The sequence below is a fragment of the Corythoichthys intestinalis genome, chromosome 3, assembly GCF_030265065.1.
Source record: "Corythoichthys intestinalis isolate RoL2023-P3 chromosome 3, ASM3026506v1, whole genome shotgun sequence".
Taxonomy (NCBI): Eukaryota; Metazoa; Chordata; class Actinopteri; order Syngnathiformes; family Syngnathidae; genus Corythoichthys; species Corythoichthys intestinalis.
This window is the reverse complement of record NC_080397.1, coordinates 49,394,585-49,414,405: the sequence shown is the minus strand read 5'-3', so window position 1 is coordinate 49,414,405 and position 19,821 is coordinate 49,394,585.

The following is a 19,821-nucleotide window of genomic DNA, read 5'->3' as shown; positions in this document are numbered from 1 at the left end:
CATTCAAAAACTTTTTCCATGATTGAAATTTTTCTTTTTGTGATTGAAGTGATTTTTCTTTTTCAAAATATTTTTTTGAAGCAACTTATTTTTTTGATTGAATAATAAAGACAAAAATGTCCTAGCCAAAATGTGGCCCAAACGCGAATCGACATTACCTGAATGCACCCCCTGGATAGATGCGATGGAAGTGATTGTGATTAGCTGAGGGTTAGAGTCATGTGTCATGGTAAGCCAATCAGAGCCAGTGTTTCCACACACAAACCGGAACGGCGCGTGCGGCAAAGACACACACGCAAAACAGATGCAGAGGGATATGATGGCAGAGCATTCAGAGGAAATATACAGTGGGGAGAACAAGTATGTGATACAGTGCCAATGGGAAAACCCATTGGCAGTGTATGAAATACTTGTTCTCCCCACTGTATAGCATATGTCTACTTGAGCAGTTGTCTGACCAGATTGTGATTCATGCTACCGAGTGAAACTCACTTTATATTGTTTTACTATTGACCTTTGTTAACAAAATACTTGAAGTACAGTAGGCTATGTCTACTTGACCAGTTGTCTCAGGTTGTGAGTTAGATTTAATTTATTAAACTCACTTTATATTGTTTACTCCTGATTGTTATTTTATTATATTGTTTACTGTTTATTTTTGTTGCACTTCAAGTGTAGGATAAATCTGTTGCTGGTGAGGTGCAATAAATATTACAAGGTTCTATAACACAACTACCTGTCTGTTTTTCTCTATTCAACTGACTCGAATACTGCTCAGAAAATTTCAAATTGTTTGACATACAACTTCTTTTCAAAGTAACGGAAATAGTTGCTTTCCCTGGTAACGAGTTACTTTTACTATAGAGTAATTCAGTTACTAACTCAGTTACTTTATGGAAGAAGTAGTGAGTAACTATAACTAATTACTTTTTTAAAGTAACGTGCCCAACACTGATCACTAGTAGACGTCCAATCCGTTTGAACTGGGAGGGTGGCAGCGAATGAACATTCGTTGCTATCTGGGTCCTGTCTGTCTTTGTCTCTAAGGCTGCATTAACGGTGCTCGACGCCCAATCCATTTAGACTGGGAACTTTCGTTTATTCAAAACCAGCGCATTTACAGTCATTCTGCCCGATTTTCAGGGCATTTACAGGTCACTCGAGGTTCACGTTAGGGCATTTATAGGTAATTTCCTGTTGAGTTTGAGTCACTTCCTATTCATTTGGGTGTTCTGTAACTCAAAATCAACAGGAAGTGACCCCTAAAATACCCTAAAATCAAAAGGAAGTACCGTATTTTCCGGACTACAAGTCGCACCTGAGTATAAGTCGCACCAGCCATAAACGAACGAAGAGGAAAAAAACATATAAGTTGCACCGGAGTATAAGTCGCATTTTTGGGGGATAAAATCCAACACATAGAACAGATATGTCATCTTGAAAGGCAATTTAATATATAAATACAATAGAGAACAACATGCTGAATAAATGTACAGTGTACAGTGCATGAACAACAAAATGCAAATATACTGTTCTCACCAGGACCTCCCAAATGACGATGTTGGACGTCCGTATAATTAGCTGAATCAATTTTTTTGCTAGTTACCAAACAGGTTCGCATCAACGTAAATAAATGATAATTAGGTGTATGACAGGATTGACATAAACGGCATGCGTTCGCTAGCATTAGCACATCGTTCAAACAACCACACAACTGGCTGTACGATCGTGGGTGGAAAACACACAACAACAACAGAAAAGATGATACACACAGGCGTTGCCTCTGTAGAGATATTTTAAAAGCATAAACAATGAACGTAGGTTCGCAGTAGACATGTGCCGGTTACCGGTTTCACGGTTTACCGTGGTGTGAAAACGTCACGGTTTCAAAACCACTAAAATTTTCCGTCATACCTTAGTACGGTATTCGCTATTTTTCATGTGCCAAAATGCAGCCGAAGTGGCTTGGTGCGGCACCGCTCACCCCTTCCCGTTTGTTGCCGTGAGTGTCACTAAACAGCCAGCAAACCGAAAAACAAATCCTCCAAACACAAGGCGTACTTTTCTTCAATTTATTGAGCTCTCAAATCATGGTGAAATATACAAATAAATACATTTAAAACGCTGTACAATTGTATTTTTCCACGTGTGATTAGGTTCAACAGGATAGCAGTAGCTCCATTAAAAAGTTCGCCAAAAACAAAACACACATTTTCCTTTCAAATTCAATATACAAACTAACTAAAACTTACAAAGACGAATGTTAGCCTAGGCTAAACTCGGAGAGCAGCTTCTTTTATGTCTCACAGCCGCTGAGTGAGAGAAAAGCTTGAATGCAGGGGGGAAAGAAAAAGAATCGCGTCAAAGATCGCTAATTGAGAGAGGAGGTCTCCTCACTTTTTTTTTCATTTTTTTTTTAGATGAAACCTTTCCTCAACAATATTTACATTTCAACTAATTTATAAAACTAACTTATACATTTTTAACTAACTTATTAACTTATGAATTCTTTGTTCTTTTTAACACAAAGGCATGGCATCATGTAGACTAGAGTTGACAGTGGCTGAAAATGGCGAAACTTCACTTGAGCTTCCCCCCTCAAAAAAAAGTCATACAGTATATATTTTTAATTTTATTTAGAAGTGTTTTTACTTTTTATAGCAATTATTTTGTTCTTACTCTAATATTGAGCAACTTGAGCTGTGGCTGTGGGTATAGTCTAGGTTCTATTTATTTTAATTTTATATAATATTTGTTATTTTTTGTCAATTTATTTATTTTCACATTATATTCATGTTCCAATTTGCAAATATGTTTTGAAAAAATCCTGTTCAATGGATTTTTTTTTTTTTTTTTTAAACCCATACATCTAAAAATTTTGGAGCTATAATTGCAATACCGTGATACCGTGAAACCGCGGTATTTTTGCTCACGGTTATCGTACCGTGAAAATCTCATACCGGCACATGCCTAGTTCGCAGCGGTGTTTCTCTCTCGCTAACTCGCCCACTCACTCACAGCTACGTAGCTGTCCGTCTTCTTCTGCCGTGTGAGCGCCCTACTTCACGTAAACAAGTGCGAGTGCGCCCCCACGTGAGCGTGAAAGCGCCACAAACTAAAAGCATGCATTTCAATGTAAAAAAGTCAATAATACAATTGAACACACATTGCCAAAGGCATAACGCGAACGTGGCCATAGCTATTAAGAGTTATTCAGATAACTATAGCATAAAGAACATGCTAACAAGTTTACCAAACCATCAGTGTCACTCCAAAACACCAAAATAACATGTGAAATGATATCATAATGTGTTAAAAATTGCACACATAAGTCGCTCCTGAGTATGTCACATTCCCAGCCAAAATATGAAAAAAAAAAAAAAACGCGACTTATAGTCCGAAAAATACGGTAACCGAAAATCAACAGGTAAATGACCTTAAATGGCCCAAAATTACCACATAGCCTGGCATTGGCTGCCACTGACCGCCATAGACGTTCAATCCGAAGTGGGAGGGACGGCATCGAATTCATTCACTGCCACTGTCCCAGTTCAAATGGATTGGCCGTCTACTAGTGGTAAACTCATTCCAATTCACAGCAGAAGGTTGTTTTTCTGTTTATTAGTTATTTGTTGAATATCCTAGAATGATTTCCTGACCAATGTTTCGATAATCGTTGTATCGCCATATCGTTAGATCCTCGTTATCGTGAGCTTTGTATCGCAAATCGTATTGTACCGTGAGGTACCAAGAGGTTCCCACACCTAAAACAAATGGTATCAAAAAAAGCTCTATTCAAAACCAATATATTATTTGGTGTCTAACACAACAAGTACATATGTGTGTAATCTTGTGTGTGCATGCGTGCGTGTGTGCATTTTCTTCGGCTATGGTGCAAATCCAAGAGATAGGCTTAGACAGTGAGACTTTTGTGACCCCCTTGAAGTAATCGCTAATGCTGTTAAATCACCACTGAGCTCCCACACGTACAAAAGCTTTTGACACACACGTACGCACACCCCCCCACAGACGTGTAAATATAATTAAAGCAGATATGCAATGGGTTGACCCTCCAGCATATGGGAAAATACCTTTAAATTATGTTTTAATGGTGCATTGGAAGCTGCTGGGAAATTTGTGATTAAGACGGTACAAATAGGATAAAAAAAAAACATGGCTGCATTTGGGACGCCAAATGTGAAATGCGGTAACACGTCAAACGATAATTGATGCTGCCGATTTGTTTTGTTGTTGTTTTGATGTTGTTTTGATTTGTTACATTCATGTCTACTGCAATTCTAATTGTCATTAAAGTTTTCGTTGTCTTCATTGTTAAAACTGTGGTTGAAATCTTTAAAATTACAAATCTTTCATTTAGTTTCCATTTTAAAGTTTATCTAGGATATAGGCCCGTTCAGACTGCCTTTGTCCATTGAGCCCGTTCAAGTATTACGCATGCGCACTAATTCAAAGTCCGACATGCGCTGAGCAAACTGACCCGCATACACAGAAGCATCAAAACAAATGACTACACATGCTAGCTGTCATCCGTCATTCCAGGGTGATCATATTTTGATTTCCAAAAAGAGGACACAAATAACAGACATTAACTTATTTGCTCCCAAAAAAGTATAAATACGTTCTATTTTTAATTGTTTCAGTGTCCCAAAGACGTATTAATATGTCTTTCGCATTTTTGTTTTTTTTTGCTTTGTTTTGGGGTTTTTTTAACAATAGGCATCGAGAGGTTCCCATGTATCTAAGATACAATGCACAAAGCTCAAAACTAGGGTTGTTCCGATCATGTTTTTTTGCTCCCGATTCGATCCCGATCGTTTTAGTTTGAGTATCTGCCGATCCCAATATTTCCCGATCAGATTGCTATTTTTTGCTCCCGATTCAATTCCAATCATTCCCGATAATTTTTCCCGATCATATACATATTGGCAATGCATTAAGAAAAAAATGAATAAAACTCGGACGAATATATACATTCAACATACAGTACATAAGTACTGTATTTGTTTATTATGACAATAAATCCTCAAGATGGCATTTACATTATTAACATTCTTTCTGTGAGAGGGATCCACGGATAGAAAGACTTGTGACTTTGTATATTGTGACTAAATATTGCCATCTAGTGTATTTGTTGAGCTTTCAGTAAATGATACTGTACCCATGCCTAAATGCATGATGGGAAGTGGAACCATGACTGTGCGTAGTGCTACCAATTGATATATCTTCTCTGCGTTGGGAAATAACATAAGGTGTTAAGAAAAAGATCAATTGCTACCTTGCTTCCCCAATTTGCTTCCCATGATATTTCTAATCGTAGGGAGAGGGATTGTAAGGCTTTAGCCAATTAAAAAAGGCTCCAAAGGCTGCCAAAATTCACTCTACTCATTTTACGCTGCCTTTTATCTCTCTATATAGGTAAAACGGCGCCATTACAGATTGAGCGCGACAATGCGTGAGTCGTGCAACGCATGCCTTAATTGCGTTAAATATTTTAACGTGATACATTTTTTAAAAAAATTAATTACCACCGTTATCGGGATAAATTTGATAACCCTACCTTAAGCCTAAACTAAAGACTCTGGATGAGTGTAACATATTATGTCTGTAACATTAAATACAATTAGAAAACGATTTAATTAAAATATATATATATATATTAAAAAAAGGCATGGCCGATATTTTTTTCCGATTCCGATACTTTGAAAATGACGTGATCGGACATCTCTACTCAAAACCCATTTTAAAGCAATAAAAGTAGCCACTGGAGGGCAGTAGCGCATTTGGTAAGACCCCCACCCGATTCTACAAGTGCAGCGTTGAGTCCTTGCTGCTCGCCGAGCAGAGCCGCCGTGCTCGGCCGCTCGCATCCCCCGCACCCTCCAGTGTCCCGCACGGAAACGCGCACGGCCAAATCAGTTCCCCACCAGGAACACAAGTTCACCAGGCGAATAAGTCAGTGGTCACCACAAAAGAAAGACTAAAAAAAAAAATCCATCTTTATGAGACAGGCGGCGATCAGGGAAAAGTTTAACCTGCTGTCGCAGCCACCACGGCGTCATCCCTCAGTTAGTTATGTGTAAATAAATTGTTACTTTGCTATCAAAAGCTCTATTTGTCTTGTTGTTTATGTTATTTTGTAAAAGGAAAACATTATTCACATGTTTGGGATATAACTAAAGCTAAAAATAGTTGTGTTAAAGTCAAAGTTATGTTTGAAATGTATAATTTTACAAAAAGCTCAATTTCTCTTTTTTCATCAGAAATTGGAAAATTGCTCAAACTAAGCTATTTTCTAATGCTGATTTCTAAAGAATGGAAAAAGATAGGAACTTACTTTTTTCTGCTGAAAGAAAAGAGTCTTTCTTTTGGTGGGTTCCATATTTATATAGCAATAGAACAGAATTTTCTGTGGGCCTTGCAAAATCAGTCAAAATCCAGAAATTCAATCCAAAACAGCCGGGAGCGAAGGGTCGTGCTCCGGTGAAAATGGCTGGAAGTGAATGAGTTAATGAATTAATGATAATTATTAAAGGTTATTAAATATTTGCTTTTACCAATGAAGGCTCATAATAAAGTATTGATTGCTATGATAGTATGTTCCATGATTGATTGCAATAAAGAGACATTTTAGTGATTGATAATTATAGACATGTTTAGTTCTTGACAAAACTGCCTTGTCATTCTGACCGGTTTAAACCGGCCGAGGTTCCACAGGTCAACTTCAAGGACAAGCTACAGACATTGAGAAACTGTCTGGGACATATGAGAAGTCATATTGTTGCATTTTATTACTTGCCAAATGCTATTGCTTCATGAAATGTATTTGATGAGATAATTATTAACCAATTCACTCCCAGCCATTTTCACCGGAGCAAGGCCCTTTGCACCTGGCCGTTTTACTGGATTTTGACTTATTTTGCAAGGCCCACAGAAATTTCTGTCATATTGCTATATAAACATGGAACCCACCAAAAGAAAGATTAAACTCTCTTCTTTCAGCAAAAAATAAGTTAGTTCATATCTTTTTCCATTCTTTAGAAATCAACATTAGAAAATAGCTTAGTTAGAGCAATTTTCCAATTTCTGAAGAAAAAAAAAACGGAGAAATTGAGCTTTTTGTGAAAACATACATTTCAAATATAACTGACTTATACAGAACTATTTTTTGCTTTAGTTACATCCCAAACATCTGAATAATGGTTTCCTTTTACAAAATAGGACAGTAAAAAGCATGAGAACAGAACAACGGAAAGGAGGCTTCCATGTTGCTCTGCATTATTTACTTCCTTGAACTGAATGAATTCGGTCGCACTTGTCGACGAGCATTTTAGCGTGGTGACGTCACGTAACCTTACGCACGGCTGAGGAGGGGTGGGGGTTTAGACAGGTGAAAAAAAAAGACACGGCTTTTTTTGTCAATGGGAAAGGTGCCAAATGCCAATTGCTAGTGGGTTGCATCGGCTTGGAAAAAACGCGCATTGACCCACTAGTTTCAGTGGGAAAGGGGCATTGTATTCAAAGTACGCACGGAAAAAACGAAAAAATCGGATCGGACCTAGCAATAGAGAAAAGGCATCATGACCAGGTTCAAACCACAGGTCTTCATGCACGAAATCCATTTTTTCGTGTTTTTGCGACTCAAGTGAGGCATTAACTTGACGCTCTAAGACAGGCAGATCGCATAAAAGTGGACCATTTCAAATCCGATCTGTGTCACTTTAGTATGTGGTTTAAAAACCCGATCTGGGCCACGTTTTTCCAGAATGTGGCGGCGGTCTGAACTGTCAAGTCTCCCAAATCGGAATTCATGCAGCAATTACGTCAGCAAAGAGCGAGCGCGGCAGGCAGGAAGGCAGCTATTGCTGCTATTTTGTTATCTCGTATAGCATCGTAGTTTTCCTCCTTCTCCTTGCAAGCTTTTCAACTAAATCGGGTGCCTTCTCTCCTTATTTTTGTAATATGTATAATTGTCATCCTAAGGATGTCTATTTGAAATTGACACCTGCTTGTTCACCTAATCTTGCTTGTACTTGTGTTGCTCCCTCAAATGCTCAATAACGGTATCGTTGCGCGAGGCTTAATTATTGCGCTGGAGGGATGAAAACGAAAATATCAATTAGCAATGAGAGAAAAACAAAGACAAATGTAGTGAACCACTTCATATTTGTACTCAAGTACAGTACAGACAACACAAAAATGTACTTAACTCATACTCATACTTAACTTTATTCCCAGCCATTTTACTGGATTTTGACTGATTTCGCAAGGCCCACAGAAAATTCTGTTCTATTTCTATATAAACATGGAACCCACCAAAAGAAAGAATAGACTCTCTTCTTTCAGCAGGAATAAAAAAGTTAGTTCATATCTTTTTCCATTCTTTAGAAATCAGCATTAGAAAATAGCTTAGTTTGAGCAATTTTCCAATTTCTGATGAAAAAACTGAGAAATTGAGCTTTTGTAAAAGCATACATTTCAAACATAATTTTGACTTTAACACAGCTATTTTTTGCTTTTGTGACATCCCAAACATCTGAATAATGTTTTCCTTCTACAAAATAACATAAACAACAAGACAAATAGAGCTTTTGATAGCAAAGTAACAATTTATTTACACAAAACTAAACTTTTCAACTGAGAGATGACGCTGTTGTGGCCGCGACAGCCAGGGTAAACTTTTCCGTCATCGCCACATGTCTCATCAAGATGGATTTTTTTTTTGTCTTTCTTTTGTGGTGACCACTGCCTCATGGCAGAGATGTGTGGGGCATGTTGTGTTCCTGGGGAGGAACTGGTTTGGCCGTGCGCGTTTCCGGCTGAGTCGCGGGACACTGGAGGGTGCGGGGGACACGAGCGGCAGAGTACGGCGGCGCGGACTCTGCTCGGCTAGCAGCACGGACTCAACGGCATCGTCCGCTGCACTGGTGGTCCCGGTCGTTCTGCTCGGTCGTCCAGCGCCTGGCAACCCGGGCGTCCTCCCGGTTGTTCTGCTCGGTCGTCCGCCGCCTGGCATCCTGGACTTCCTCCTGGTCGTCGCACTTGGTCGTTCGTCGCCTGGCATCCCCGTCGTCCTGCTCGGACTTCCCGCGCCTGGCGTCCTGGACGTCTATTCGGTCGTCTTCTGCCGGCGCCTCGGCCGTGGGGCCTCGCCGTTCCTTCCGTTGAATCAGGTCTTACCAGATGCGCTACTGCCCTCCAGTGGCCAGTTTTTTATGTCTTTAAAATGGATTTTCAGCATTGTGCTTTGGAGCTAGGTTGCATCAGAACCTAGAGATGTCTCTTGTGAAAAAAAAAAAAAAAAAACGTAAAACACTGAAACAATTCAAAATAGAACGTATTTATACGTTCTTGGGAGCAAATGAATTAAATACAGTAGCAAAGTACTTTTACTTCGTAACATTCCACCATTGTACCTACGACACCCAAGATGATGACGCCGGCTGTGCATTATGATCTATATTATGGATTATGCTCTAAAATCTTAAGAACACAACAACTGTGTAAAAACAAATATCAAATAAAGTTGCCAACAAAACATCTAAATATAGATTCTATTACTACAATAAAAATGTCAATACCTCTTTTTCAAAAATGACTAAAATGGAGTAAGATTGAAGCAGATCAAATGAGCTCTAAAGTGTGTTTCTTTTAAATAATGCTCGGCAAAAGACAATAATGCAGCACTTTGATTCATCTGATAGAAAAGTTTGTGTTGCTGTTTTGGTTCGCAAAATAGTTCAAATGGGCATGGCAACGTATCTTGTGTTTCTTGGTGACCCTTCAAGCCATTTTACAGATCAATGCTAAAACTATTAGAGGAGCTTAGCGTGTAATGGCTAGCCTCCTATCTGCTCGGGGATCTCAGGAGTTTTAAATACAGACTATGGGCTAATGCGGTGCTCGACGTGGGATCTCACCCGCGCTTGAAACCCTGATAGATTTAACAAGGTCGATTTACGCCGACCAATAAGGAGGTTGTGCAAGAAGGTCACGTGACGGTAGTGATTAGCCACGAAACAGAGCGGGCCCCTTTCTGACTCAAACAGGATATTGAGCCATTACAGCAGGCAAGAATTGAAAGCAGAGAGGGGAAAAATTAGGGATGATTTTCTTCGAAAAAAAGCACACATACAGTAGATGGGGAAGAGTGGAGACGATATTTGCCTTGTGCAATAGTGGCTACTGTACAGTTGTAATCCAATACAAATATTTCGCTGCTGTACTAAAGTGTTTTCTTTCTGTAGTTTATTCATTCAAAATATTGAAAAAAATATGTGTAGAGGAACTAGAATCTTGTTTAACAAATTTTAAAAAAGACAGATTTCTCAGATTTGATTTCTCTGACGTGTAATAGTGGAGTAGAATGTCAATAAAAGCCAGTATAAGTAGGTAAAATTGCTGTTAGCAGACAAATTTAAATACTAGAACAGTTTAGGCCAATCAAATGCAAGTATTTCAGATAATCCGCCATTCTTGGAGAGGGGTTTTCAACCCAGTCCTCAAGGCACACTGTGGGTCCTGGTTTTTGTTCCAGCCGATCCAGCAGAGACAGTTGAACCAATGAGGCTTCTGCTAAAACAAGCCACACCTGACTGCAATCAACTGATTGCACTTGTAAAACACCAGATTGGGGAAAAAGTGTTGTCATCTTGTTTGGTAAGAATGAAATCCTGCACCCACAGTGTGCCTTAGTGGAATAGGTTGGGGACCCCTGAGTTAATGCACTCACGGTTTTCAATAATCAGAGGCAGGTAGACAGAACACCGGGCACTTGAAGAGGGGAATAAGCCGACTATACTAGTAGTGCTCTCCCGGCAGGGGGATGTGCCACAAGCTGCCGGTCGTCGGCCGAGGGGACAAGGAGCATGTCACAAAATGCAAGCCACCCACATATTAACCCTTTAAGGTCTGGGCCTATTTTGTCTGATTTTGCATGCCTTTGAAGTTGCCTTTATATTTCAAAGAAAGAATTGTTTACGATGGCCTGGTTTGGTCCCTTTTTTTGTGACACCTTGAACTTCATGTCCAAACTGTTGTTTCCTTCACTGACCAATTATAAATCATCATTTTGGGCCCAAAAAGACCAAAAATTCCAAAATCGTTTTGTCAAAATTTTTAATATTGATGTCCAATTGACAACCAAACATGCGTAACGAACCGTTTTGAAACTTTGTAATATTTATTCAACGTGTTAGGATGAACATTCAACCAAAAAAATTTAGAATAAATAGTCTTATATTTGAAAATTCAACATAAACAACAGGTATAGCCATAGGCGTTTTTTGCCTTTATACATGCTCTAGTCAAAACAGGTTATATACAGCAGACCGAACTGTGAAAAAATATATACCATCTAACACAAAAACTGTTTAGAGGCCATCTCTTTATGAGTTTAGGTATTGCGGCCCTCCACCCTTCCATTTTCATTTCACTTTACTTTCATTGTCACTATAAATGTACATGAAAAAAAGTCAGTATTTATGAAAATAATAAAGTATAAAATAAAAATATATACAGCAATAAATAATAATGGAAATCTATATGTATGACAATAGAAAGAATACCATAGCTGAATATGTGCTACATCCCTAATCTTCATATAGAAAGAAGAACACCACAATTATAAATTCCTGCCTTGGATACACACAGTGCACGTACGACTTTGATCTGATATGCACATTTTATTATTATATACACAAACACACACTTATATTGCATCATAATTAACTTTGTCTTGCAATATCAAAAGAAACTTTCAAAAGAAACTTTTTCAGCATTAAAAAAAAAAAATGTGAGTTTGCTTACCTCTGCTCGTCGATGGCGTCACCCACGTGTTCAAATCCGTCACTTTCTTCACTCGAGGACTCTTCCGAAGAAGACGATGATGACGAATTTGGACCATCCTCTTCCTCAAGTTGATCAAAAAGCACAATTGCTCGCGCTAAATTTAGTTTTCCGTTCATTCTCAAAGTCACACAAAGTCGCTGCTCGATCCAAACGGCCGTTGCTCGCCACCTCGCTGCTTCAGAACACTCCTCCCTCTCGTTCGGTGGAACCTCGCACGGCAGTTATATTTATTTAAAAAAACGCATTTTGTGCTTCCACTGTGACTTCGAAAGGGTTCGTTTGATTTGTGTTTTTTTCATGGAGCTTCCGTTTTGAAAAAGGACAAGAAATGATGGAAATATAGACATAAACAAATGATCCATGCAGCGTTTTAATGTTTTTTTGAGAGGACAATAAAACTATAAAACTTAAATGACAATATCTCACGTTTTAGTTGGTCGATTGACTTCAAATAATAACGAGAGTAAACCGCGACTTCCGCACTTTAAAACGAGACCAACCAACGGCATGTGGGTGACGTAATTAAAACGTGAGGGCGCTTCAAAGACGATGTGCGCTGAGGACGCGCCGGCGCGTCCTTCGACTCTCAAGGGTTAAAATGATCCCAGTATTTGACATAATACAAAACACGATGTTTACTCACTTCCTCGTAAGTCCCATGGTCCCACAGTAATAGGGCTTGTTTTGGCCAATATCCACCGGTGAATGGGAACCTTTTGAAACCCCAAATAGGCGCACACGTCTCTCCCTCCTACAGTAGAATTTTTCTGCAGCCGTTTGGCTGGCATGATGCAAAAAATAAACGAATTAATCAGCAAAATCAGCTGAATTCTTAGTCCTTCACATACAACAGTACAGTGAAGAGGATTCCTTCCTCCGTACACGTCACAGCGCCCTCTTTCTCAACTCGAGACTGTTGCCGGAAGTCACTCATTTTCATGGCGTGGGATTAAAAAAACTAACTAAATATCGCGATCACTTCCACACACATCCAAGCGGTCCATTTCATTCAGGGGCATAAAATACCGCATGTATTATGAAATAAACATGCTTTTTCGGGTCGCAGGCACTTTAAGTAAAAACCTCGTCCTGTGAACCTCTAAGATTAGGGAATTAAGTAAAAACCACGTCTTGTGAACCTCAAAGATTGAGGAGAGAAGCAAGAAACTTCATTGTGCACGAAGATCGCTTTTGGATGGCCATTCATTGTGTTTCTATGACAATGACTATGACTACAAAAAATGCCCACGATTCAAACACATTCAAGACGTAATCCTGTGGTGCATGATACTCATCTGAAGCCCATGGTCCATATCCAATCACGGGGAACCTTTAATCAATATTCTTCTCAGAGAGATGTCAATCAAAAGGACATTTTCAGCATTATGCAAAGGCAAAATAACATTACTACATTGATGATACAACAAAGCCTCGCTTCTGTTCTTCCACCACAACAAATTCCCATTTTTGATGGAGAGCCCCTACAATATCATGCTTTCATGCGAGCATTTGACAATAGAGTTAACGACAAATCCAACAATTACAGTGAATGTTTAGATTTTCTAGAGCAGTAGAAAGAGGGTTGCCGAAGGAGATTGTGCACAGTTGCCAGCATTTATCTCCTGATAAGGGGTACCAAAGGGCAAAAAATCTCCTCATGGAGGACTTTGGCAATGAGTATAAAATCAGCTCTGTTTACATGAACAAGGACTTCAGCTGGACACCTATCAAACGGGAGGATATCAAGGCTCTACAGGCTTTTGCCTTATTTCTTCGTGGATGTTGTAATGCGACAGAGCAGATCCAGCACATGAAGGACTTGGATATGCCGTCGAATATGAGGACCATAGTACTGAAGTTGCCCTACAGTATGCGGGAAAAGTGGAGAGACACTGCGTGTGACCTGTTGGAGCACTGTGGGCGAAGGGCTATGTTCAGTGTTTGGGTGGCATCATTGAAAAGCAAGTTAGGACAGCCACAGATCAACTTTTTGGCAACATTCAGGATACCCACACTGCTGCCTCGAGTAAAAGCTCAACTCCAAACCAGATCAAGGATGTTAAGGAGCGCAAAGGAAGCAGTTTCGCCAAAAATGTGTCTGCATCACAACCCTCTCCTCGTACTTCCCAATGCTGCATGTTCTGTAAAAGTAGAGGTCACTCATTGGACAAGAGCACTCATTTTGAAGGAAAATTGCACCGAGACAAGATCAACTTCATCAAGGAGAAAGCAATTGATTGTGACAATCGATTGGAGTGTGATGAGTGCAGTCAAAAGCATCGTGGAGTTCTCCACATCGAGCAGCAGGTTAAAAGAACAACTCAACAAGTGAAAGGCACACAGCCACAACAGGATGACCCCATGCAACCAGTAATGACTGTTGAAACCGTTGCATCTCAGACATGTGGTCATATTGGGGCCGGTCTTGAGGATGATTGAATCTTTTCTATTGTACCAGTCCAAGTTAAAGCCAAAAAGGGTGTTGCTGTGCTACAAACATATGCTTTTTTGGATCCTGGTAGTTCTGGTACAGTTTGTACAGAACACCTCAATTAGCGGTTGAAGATGAGGAAAAAGAGGACTAATTTGTTGCTGCATACCTTGGGACAGGAAAAAATAATTAATAGTCATGTTGTATCTGGCCTGGAGGTGTCAGGATTGGACAACAATGATTTAATTGACATGCCTGACGTTGTTACCCAGACACTCATGCCTGTGTCCCACCACAATACTCCAGGGCAAGACGATGTGGATAAATGGCCAGTATCAGATATGTCAAGCTCCAACAAATTGATTCAAATATTGACCTTTTCATTGGTACTAATGCATCAAAGGTAATAGAACCCTGGGAAATCATAAACAGTCAAGGAGATGGGCCCTATGCTGTAAGAACCAAAGTTGGATGGGTGCTCAACGGCCCACTTCAAGCTGGCAGTGACAGAAAGAGAAGGAGTGTTGGTTCCACGATTACTGCAAATCGAATATTCCTGGTACACATTGAGGAAATGATGGTTCAGCAGTATAACCATGAATTTAACGAGACAACTTTACAGGAACAACCTGAAATGTCAAGAGAAGACACAAAGCTCATGGACATAATGCACAGCTCATCAGTGCTGAAGGATAGTCATTACTACTTGGACCAACCTTTCAGAAAGGAAAACCCCATCATGCCAAACAATCGCAGCATTGCAGAAGAGCGCCTCATGAGCCTGAAGCGGAATTTTGGAAAAATAGGTCTCTTGAAAGGAGTATGTAGCATTTCTAATCGATGTCATTGATCAAAGTCATACTGAAATTGTACCAGAGGATCAACTGAGACAAGAGGATGGAAAGCAGTCGTATATTCCACATCATGGAGTTTGGCAAAGGAAAGAGTCTTACCTGACATAGACCCATTCACCAACGTGGGGGTGGACTACTTTGGTCCAATCAATGTCAAGAGGGCACAGAATCTTCTCAAGAGGTGTAGAGTGATTTTCACATGTCTGACATCTTCCTCCTGTGCACTCAAACCATGGAAGTCTTCACCCTCAGTGTCGGATATGAAGACGCACAGATACACTTCGCGACGCACCAACTCAAGTTCGCTGTCGCCTTGAATGTCTCCCATAATGAGGCAAATTCACTCCTGAGCCCGTGCCACCCTCCTCGTCACGCAGCAGACTGGCCCCTCGAAACCCGTTGGTGATGGCGGACTTTGACACCGCTTCACGCTGCCAGGCTCCCCTGGCATACCTGTGTAACAGCTGCTCTTCGCATGCGGCGAGTCTTGGCAAACGATCTCTCGCTGCTAGTCATCCAAGCTTCCCGTACAACTCGGAAGGCCAATTTAATTTCTTCTAGCATTTTCCATGATGCGGGTCCGCCAATTCTACTCATGCACAAAGACGAGGGTCCGCCACCTCTATTCATGCACAACTCAAAAAGTTAAACCATCGGTAATAGTGCAAACTAGCGTCTTCCTCAATACATATATTCCTAGGGTTGCCACCTTTCTGAAATAGAGATAGGGGACTTCCCCCCTCGCACCCAAAGCCTTACGGGCGTAAAAAAGGGGCATCCCCAAATCTCCTAAAATGCATAGAAATATATCTATTTTTAGATGAGAAAACTGTATTGTGCACTTTGTGGGCATGGCAGTTTCCTTGCAGCAGATTGTTTTGTTTTTTTCTGCAGGTTAGTGAAAACGAAGTTGTGAATATCGTACTTAACATTTGTGTTGTCGGCACTGAATCCGGTCACGTGATCCATTGACAAGCCAAATTTTCTTAAGAGAATGTTCCAGCAGCTGACTCATCTGCATTCTCTATGAAGTCCAGCATTTTGTTGGTGAGCCCAGACTCTGGACTGAAGTACTGGAACAGCAAGGGGAAGCATCTTCCTGCTCAATTTATTCGAGGCATCGGTCTGTATGGAGAATGGGATGGGTGACGTTAATCTTGAGCACATCACCCACTGCCTTTGGACCCAGGACTTGTTTCAACAGCGCCTCTTGCTTTGTTCTCCACAAAGTCATTTTCTTCACCATTTTGGAATCACATAAAAATCTTCTGATTGAGCCTGTGTCCACAGTCAGCACTATTGTAGCTCTGGCTGGCTACGTTTTATTGTGTGGTACACCTGCGTCACCTCAGCTGCAGTAATTTAGAGGGTAGGCGTGGGATGATGTCAAATTCACTATCAATCAATCAATAAATAGTATATATCCGCAGTAGGACTATTTATTCAGTGTTTATTTGCTGTTAATCTATTAGGAATAATTCCAAATGAGGAGCATTAGTTAGTGTAACAAAATATGACGTTCTTTATGCGTACATAAATTCATTCCATATGGATTGATAATAAATGCATGTTTCAAAAAAAAAAAAAAAAAAAAATCAACATTCCTGAAAATAATCAACCATAGTAACAACTGAAATAGCCTAGCTATGCTCCTATCAATGCAAGATGTATGAAGGTAAATATAAATATAGCCTATATGTTATCCACATACAAGGGCATAATAACATACCAAATCAAGCTCAGGGGAAGTCTCAGGTACAAAGAATTGTGACGAAAGCTCTTCTGGGATCTTATATTCCGTTTGTGGAGGTCCCCTGCAGCATGCTGTTTTACACCTCCGTGAGACGCTTCATAAACTTTCCTGCCTGCCTTGCAGTTCGATTTATAATTATCATTAGTGACTCTATAGAGCCACGGGTTCCCCTCTTCCCACTCCACTCTATATTTTGGAGACGTTTCCCCTTTTGAGGACGAGGCGGGGTGTCCTGAGCTTCTGCTGTTGAAGAAGACATTTTTGTTTTTAAAACGCGCTGAGCGGTGCGCTGAACAGAGCGAGCGAGGTAACTAGGCAACGAACCCGGAAGTGGAGCGCAGTGCAGGGCAGATAGCAGCGGGCAGGCAGATGACTATCTTCCTGTCTTTATTATCTCCTGCCCTTTTTGTTCATTATTGTTGGCTCAGTGGTCACTCATGAGCGCAGGAGGTGTGAGTTTGTGTGTGACAGACGTGCATGGGCTGGGCGCACCGCCGCCTGCCACTCCCCGCCACCGGAGCCGCGGGTCGCGCAGGGTCGCCCCATGGGACAATTGTGAAATACGGAATAAACCGCGTTCTGTATTGGTTCAATACGGAATGCAACTTTTTATTCCCAACTACGGAACGATTCCGTATTTCAAGGGACAGGTGGCAAGCCGATATATTCCACGTGTCTCACTCCCACATTCCATGCTCGAGCGCCCCTGGCGGCCATCAGAAAAATGCACAAATTGGCCGCATCATTGCACATGCCGCAGGACCCAAAATGAGGGGGAAAAAGTAGCGGCTTGTAGTCCGGAAATTGCGGTATAAAGGTAAATCTTGAAAATTATTAGGAGTTCCCAACATTTTCATTCCACTGTAATTGAAATTTTCCATCAACTAAAATGTAGCAAACACATCAAAAGATATTAACTACTGACTACTTTCCTTGTGTCATCATGTTAATTTTGAATTTTTTTTGCTGGGGGCAATGAAAACAGCCACAAATTGATTTGTCCTCGCTGAAATTCCTCTGTCGATGGTTGACATGCAGGAGATGTCACGTAATTTCTACATGGATTTACAGCCGTGAAAAAACAGGAATTAAAGAGGATGAATATGAATATGGCAAAGTGATTTTCTACAACCTTTTTTGTGCTTTCGCTTTATAGTCTTTAGCTCGCTCGCTAAAACACTGCATATCATGAATGGCGGAGGTAAAAAAAAAAAAAAAAAAAAAACATCAGGAAAACAGCGACAAGTTTGGGAAAGTTCAAGAGAACTTGCACAACGCAAGCGACTTATCCATGGATGGCCAAACAAAGACCCCTTGTTTTGAGCTTGTGATGCTTAAAAAGCAAGTGACGATAAACAATGTGACTTTACAAAATTGATTCACGATATTCCTTTGCCGCAGTAATCTTTTCGCTCTACTTTTGAAAACTGTGAGAAACCTGATTATGCTCATATAAAAGCTGCAAATCACCAATTAATCACAAGACAGTGTGTCCAATTAGTTTTCCTGTTTAAGAAAGTACCTTGGAGTTATCGCTGCCCTCTTGGAATTTATTTATTTCCTGAAACTATCATTCAAGCAACTCAACCAAAAACATTTTTCTTTTGAATTGTGCAGTTGGGTGCAGCCTGGTGATGATTGTGACGTGATTTAGCTGTTTCGGAATGACCCTAAAAAAACCTCACTTAGTAGCACCTCCTAAGGGTTTAAAAAATTGGGCCCCTGTCACCAGGACAACCAGTGGACATGCAAATTGCATGCACATACTAGTCCTTCTCAAAAAAAATAGTATATTGTGATAAAGAAATTATAAAATTATTTTCTGTAATGTACTGATAAACATTAGACTTTCATATGTTTTAGATTCATTACACACAGCTGAAGTAGTTCAAGCCTTTTATTGTTTTAATATTAGGGCTGTCAAAATTATCGCGTATTAATTTTTTTAATTAATCACGTTAAAATATTTGACCCAATTAACGCACATGCCCCGCTCAGATTAAAATGACAGCAGTGTAATGTCCGCTTGTTACTTGGTACTTGTTTTTTGTTATTTGGCGCCCTCTGCTGGCGCTTGGGTCCAAATGATTTTATGGGTTTGGGGAGTGAGCATGGTGTAATGACATCAACAATGGCGAATTACTAGTTTATTTTTTTGATTGAAAATTTTACAAATTTTAACAAAACGAAAACATTAAGACGGGTTTTAATTAGGGCTGTCAAAATTATCGCGTTAACGAGCGGTAATTAATTTTTTTAATTAATCACGTTAAAATATTTGACGCAATTAACGCACATGTCCCGCTCAGACAGTATTCTGCCTTTTGGTAAGTTTTACAGCAAGGCTTTTTGTGCTGTCTAACAGCGAACTCTTGTGGTCGCTTTGCGACATGGTTTATTGTTGTCTTGCCAGTTCAATATGGCTGCAGGACGTCTTGGGCTGACGCCTACGTTGTAATGTTGTGCTAATATGATCCTTGGACATGATTTGTCCATAAGTATGGTTGTTCTAAATAATGCACATATTATGTTAGTAAGCGAAATGTTATATTTTTTATATAAGACGCTTTTTGTTTATGTTTTGTGAACCTGTATAGCGTGCTAAGCTAACGTTGTTGCTAACACAATGCTTGTGTACTTTTTTTTTTGTAGTTTTACGACGGTCTAAAGAGGACAATGGTTTGAGGCCATTTTATTAATAAATCAGATGAAAAAGAAAGAAGTCTGATTATTATGGCGTCGTTCACTAGCTGTCTAGCTTTGGAAAAAGTAGACGCTTCGGAGTGAGGACAGCAAAGACAGATTTAAATGACAGTAGAGTGAAATGCCCACTACAGTCCTTATGTACCGTATGTTGAATGTATATATCCATCTTGTGTCTTATCTTTCCATTCCAGCAATTTATTTTACAGAAT